The sequence below is a fragment of the Hyperoodon ampullatus genome, assembly GCF_949752795.1.
Source record: "Hyperoodon ampullatus genome assembly, chromosome: 8".
Lineage (NCBI taxonomy): Eukaryota > Metazoa > Chordata > Mammalia > Artiodactyla > Ziphiidae > Hyperoodon > Hyperoodon ampullatus.
The window spans coordinates 56,037,438-56,043,437 of record NC_136921.1 but is presented as its reverse complement, the minus strand read 5'-3'; positions in this window follow the sequence as shown (position 1 = coordinate 56,043,437).

Genomic DNA, 6,000 nt, shown 5'->3' with positions numbered 1-6,000 from the left:
CTATCATGTCTCACATATCTGGCACCTCTGGGTCTACTCTTACTCACCAGCAATACATTGTCCTCATAGAAGCCAGAGTTGTTTTCTTTGTTTGTGTGTTTGTTTAAAACACCAGTCTGATCACCTTCAAATCCTTGAATGGATTCTTATTGCCTTTGTAATTAATCTTGAACTCAAGGTCAAGATCCAAATTCACCAGAGAGTCAGGCCTCTGCCCCCAATGCCAACCTCAGCAGTGGCCTCTCTCCCTCTGCTGCTTCTGATGCTGCTCTTTGGTCAACTCCTCGATCATTAAAAGCTTCTTCTGCCTTGTGGCCTTCCCTTTTGCTGTCTCCTCTGGTGAGAAAGCTCTTTCCTCATCTCTTTGTTTGCTTGGCTTCTCATCATTCAGGTCTCTCAAGTGTTCAAGGACGCTTGTCTGAGAGAGGCCTCTCCTGACCTGTTAGCTCATTCACAGCACTAATCTCAGTCTGCGGGGTTATTTATTTGTTCTCTACAAACCTGACTATTGAATGAGCCAGACTGGTGTATGGAAGCAGAAAACAACTTTCTATTAGCCTTGATCTCTTAACTCATTATCCTCCACAATAGGTAATCCCATAGCATCTCCTATTCCTCTCAGGTATTAAAATTCTAATCGAGGGAGACATCTACACTTTAATTCCTTAGACTTATACTATATAAAGCTTTTTAGCTTCCCCAACTTGGGCCTGCCTCAGGCTGGAGAGACTGCATTGGACAAAGAGGGCAAGATCAGCCTTTTTACTATTTCCCTTAGTTTACATCCCCCTCCCGCCCTCACTGAAGGGTGTAGGCTTCCTGTGCCTTCTTCAGGATTGAAGCAAGGGCAGAGCCAGGTGGGGTGTAAAAGGACTTACTTCACTTGGATAATTGTAACCTGGCATCAGGGCTGTCTATGAGTTGTAGGCCTGACTGCTGATTCTCCAGCTGAGACTCCCCCTCTGCAATTTTCTGATATAGTAAATGCCTTAGGTGCTGGTTGATTACACCTCCTTCAATTCCTGGCTTCCTGTGGCCTATTCCCCCAAGCAGCCATGTTGGTGTCTCCTCACTCCTTTGACCAATCCACTTTTGAGATAACCCAAGTACAGTTCCCTTTTGCAAAGACCATATCTGGAGCAGAGGAAATAATTCAGCTTTGTGCTGCCCACCTCAGGGCATGCAAGACTGTCTCAGTCCATTCAGGCTGCTACAACAAAAATACCATAAACTGGGTATCTTATGAACAACAAACATTTATTTCTCAGTTTTAGAAGCTGGGAAGTCCAAGATCATGGGGCTGGCAGATGCTGTGTCTGATGAGAGCCCACTTCCTCACTGATGGCCATCTTCTCACTGTAACCTTATGTGGCAGAAGGGGTGAGGAATCTCTCTGGGATCTCTTTTATGAGGGCACTAATCCCATTCATGAGGGCTCCACCCTCATGACCTAGTCATCTTGTAAAGGTTCCATTTCCAAATACCACCACACTGAGGATTAGGTTTCAGCATATGAATTTTGCGGGGACACGTTGAGTTCATAGCAAAGACTTTCCAATGAAACCTGCTACCAAAGGTTACACGGGGTTGGCTAGAGGCATTCAGCTATGAGTAGTAAGATATCAGAACCTATATCTCCCAGACTTCTGCTTTCTGAGGATTAAACTTTCTGAGGATGAAGGAATCTGCTCCCCTACCCTGGGCTGTACTCTGACAACACCCTGTTCATCACTCCTTACTCCCAGGCTTCTCTTATTTCCTGTTCTTTATAGCCAGGAGGTGAGTGTTAAAACAGTTGGCAGAAGTGATTCTATCCAATCTTCTTGTATAGCCAACATAGAAGATCTAACCCTACATTTAGAGTTTGGAGTCCATTACACCTACTATTCTCAGCTTTAAGACCTCAGTTAAAACTCCAAGATAGGAAAAGCCCCATTTAACATCCTGTTATTTTTTTCCCTTTTGTCTGTAATCCTCACTAGAATATATATACTATGAAAGCTGGTATCTTGTCCATCTGGTACTCTGATGATTCCTCACCACCTAGCCCAGTTCCTGGCACATAGTTTGTGCCCAGTAAATATTTGGTGAGTAAACTAACAGTGCTGTATATATAAACCTTTTTTTTCTTAGTTCCTTTATCTGTAAAATCTGTTTAAAACTTAACTCTCAGGGAAAAAAGAGACAAGAGAAAAAATTATGCAGCACACAGAGAAAAAGTAGGGCACTGATATTCAGATTATAAACTTTATTTAGGATTTGAAGGGCCCCAGAAGTCAGTATCAGGGATTTACAACCCCCGACGGATTCCCCAGGGGTCTTTTGTTTAAAATGTAGTATTTAAACTGTTTACTACTGTTTTCCTACCCTAGTTCTTGGTAAATTCTTCGCATCACTCATCTCCACACCTGCTCTCCCTAGAAGAGCTCTTCAACAACAGTTAGTCTGTGTAGTTTCGCAAGGTAAGAGACCCTTTCTCCTGCCACGGAGGCATCAATCTCACCAACCCTGTCCCACTTCAGCTGCTCCTGCCTCCTTCCCAAGAGTTCAGAGATCCACAGTGAGAGCCCTCTTTCTTTATATGAGGCAGGAAAAAGAGAGTTACCTGGAAAATTTTCTCTATCATTGGGTGATCAACAAATCACAGTTATTGTAATAATTATCACATCATTATTATCATGATATGTTAGTAAGCCATCCTGCCCGTCTTTTATGTAGTGAAAGTAATGAACTTCCTTTCATCACCACTTTACTTTGTCAACATGTATTGTTTCTGCAGCTAATTAAGCAAACCAGTGTGCATTTTCATGGTCAGAGTGAGCAATAAATTCTGCAAAAAAAAAATGTTCAAAAGGAAGGGGTGGCTGTCAAGGAGACCTGAGGATTCCACCCTGGAAGGTCAGTTGTCTAATGAGAGGGCATCTAGCTCCCTAAGGGGCTCCTTGTGTGTCAGGTAATGATTTTGCAGGGTCAGTGCAGGTGAAAATGCCGTGAAAGTGAATGGTAAGTGTTGAGAGCAGAGGGTTGCAATTTTAAACAGGAAAGTCAGGGAAGGCCTAATGTAGAATGGACTTTAAGTAAAGACCTGAAGGAGGTAAAAGAGTCATGGGTCTTCTGAGTAAAGAACATTCAGGCAGAGAGATGTTAAGGACTAATAGCATTACATTGGGGTGAGGAGTGATTAAAGAGGGACTCAAGAAGGAATATACAGTTTCTGGCCAGAGCTTCTAGAAGGATGGCATTCTTATTCATTGAAATGAAGCAAAGATGAGATGGAGAAGGTTGAGATGGAGAAGGTTTGCTTGGGGGTGAGTTTGGGGAGATTAGGAGCTTAATGTTTAGGTGTATTAAATTTGTGTAAAGCCTATTACACATTTAAGAAGAGATTCCACAAAGGCAGTTGTGTCTATAAATCTAGAACTCAGAGAGAGAGAAATCTAAGAGCTGCCAGCCTATCAAGAGTACTTAAATAAATTAAATGAAAAGCCCCAAGATAATAAGAGTAAGTATAGATTAAAAAAATAAAAGACCCAAGATTGAGTCTTTGCCACTCCAAAAGTAAGAGGTCAGGGAGATGAGGAGGACCTCAAAAAGAAGCTGTATTAGTCAGGGTTCCCCAGAGAAACAAAACCAACAGGATTTATGTAGCAATATAGAGATATATAGAAACATATATTATGAGGAACTGGCTCACATAATTATCATGGCTAAGAAGTCCCATGATCTGCCATCTGTAAGCTGGAGGCCCAGGAAAGCTGGTGGTGTAGTTCCAGTCCAAACCCGAAGGCCTGAGAAACCAAAGGAGCCAATGGTGCAAGTCCTAGTCTGAGTCTGAAGACCAGGAGCATGGATGTCTCAGGGCAGGAGAAGATGGATGTCCCTGCTCAAGCAGAGAGCAAATTTGCCCTTCATATGCCTTTTTGTTCTATTCAGGCACTCAATAGATTGGGTGATGTCCACCTACATTGGTGAGGTGAAGATCTTCTTTACTCAGTCTACCAATTCAAATGCTAGTCTCTTCCAAAAACAGCCTCATAGAAATAAAGCTTTGCCATCTATCTGTGAATCCCTTAGCCCAGTTATCTGTGAATCCCTTAGCACATCTATCTGTGAATCCCTCAGTCAGTTGACATGTAAAACTAACCATCACAAAAGCCTTAGAAGGACTTCCTTGGTGGCACAGTGGTTAAGAATCTGCCTGCCAGTGCAGGGGACACAGGTCTGAGCTCTGGTCTGGGAAGATCCCACATGCCACGGAGCATCTAAGCCCAGGCGCCACAACTACTGAGCCTGTGCTCTAGAGCCCGTGAGTCACAACTACTGAGCCCACGTGCCATAACTACTGAAGCCTGCTCGTCTAGAGCCCGTGCTCTGCAACAAGAAAAGCCACCGCAATGAGAAGCCGGTGCACCGCAGTGAAGAGTAGCCCCTGCTTGCCACAACTGGAGAAAGCCCGTGTGCAGCAACAAAGACCCAACACAGCCATAAATAAACAAAGAAACAAACAAACAAATAAATATTTTCAAAGGGCTTATACTTCCTATTAAAAAAAAAAAGCCTTAGAAGTAGTGGCAAATGAGGTGTGAGGCAAAACCTGAGAGGGGGTGTCCTGAAAGTCACAGGACTGCATTTCAAGATAGAATGTGACAAATGCTGCTAATAGATGGAATAAAGTGAGGGCTAAGGGTATACCATTGGATCCAGTCATCTGGAGATCACTGGAGATGCTGAAAAGAGCAGGATCAGTGGAGTAGTATGAAGTAAACAGAATGGGCTCAAGGGAGAATGAAATAACATGAAAATGAATGACAGTGAGTACAGAGAACACTTTTTTTTTTTTTTTTGGTGGTACGCGGGCCTCTCACTGTTGTGGCCTCTCCCGTTGCGGAGCACAGGCTCCGGAGGCGCAGGCTCAGCGGCCATGGCTCACGGGCCCAGCCACTCCGCGGCATGTGGGAACCTCCCAGACCGGGGCACGAACCCGTGTCTCCTGCATCGGCAGGCGGACTCTCAACCACTGCGCCACCAGGGAAGCCCTAGAGAACACTTTTAAGGAGAGTTTCTGTAAAGGGAAAGACAAAAATAACTGGTAGCTGGAGGAGGAAGTAGAATTAGTTAAGAAATTTTTTATGTAGGAGAATAAACAGTAAATTAGGATGTTGATGAGAAAGATCTAACAGAGAAAGGAAAATCATGGTTCAGGAAGAAGAGGGGATAATTGCAATATCTTTGAGCAGACTGGAGGAACTGGCACCCAGGGCACAATGAGAGACATCGGCGTTAGATAAGAGCATGGACAATGCATCCAAAGTACCAGGAGAGAAGGTGGAGTGTACAGGGACAGATGCAGGTAGGTCAGCAGATGTGGGGGGAGTTTGCAGAAGTTCTTTTGGTTGCTTGTACTTTCTCAGTAAAATATGAAGTTGAGGAGGATGAACCAAGTCATCAACTAAGAAAGGAGGATGGGGGAAGAGGTAATTGGAGATTTCAAGTATGAAATAGTCCACTGTTAGAGTGGGAGAGAAACAGATATGGAAATATAATTTCCAGTTAGCATGAAGAGCCCATTTGAGATGAGTGGTCATGAATTGAAAGTGAGGCCATTTATCATAGTTTATGCTTTTCTTCAATCATGTTGAGTTGCACAGTTGCAGGCATGGAGTAGACAATTGAATTTAACTAGGGCTGTGCTTTTCCCTTTGAAGAAGCTAGAGAGAGGCAAAGAAATCATGAATACCTGCAAGGGAAGGTTTATAATTCTTGGTCACAGAACTAAGGCTGGATGAGAAAGGGAGTGAATCCAGAATGGTCAGGAAAAGTGAAACATTGCTATCATTGATAGATTTTAGGTTCTGATGGGTTCAAAGGGAGGTTGAAGAGAAGATACTGGAAGGAGTGGGCTGGAAAGATAGCAGGTAGTCATCAGAGAGTGCGATGCTGGAAACAGAGAATGTGGAAGGGATGTAGTTCAGATAATGACAAGGTCTGTGATATATTCAT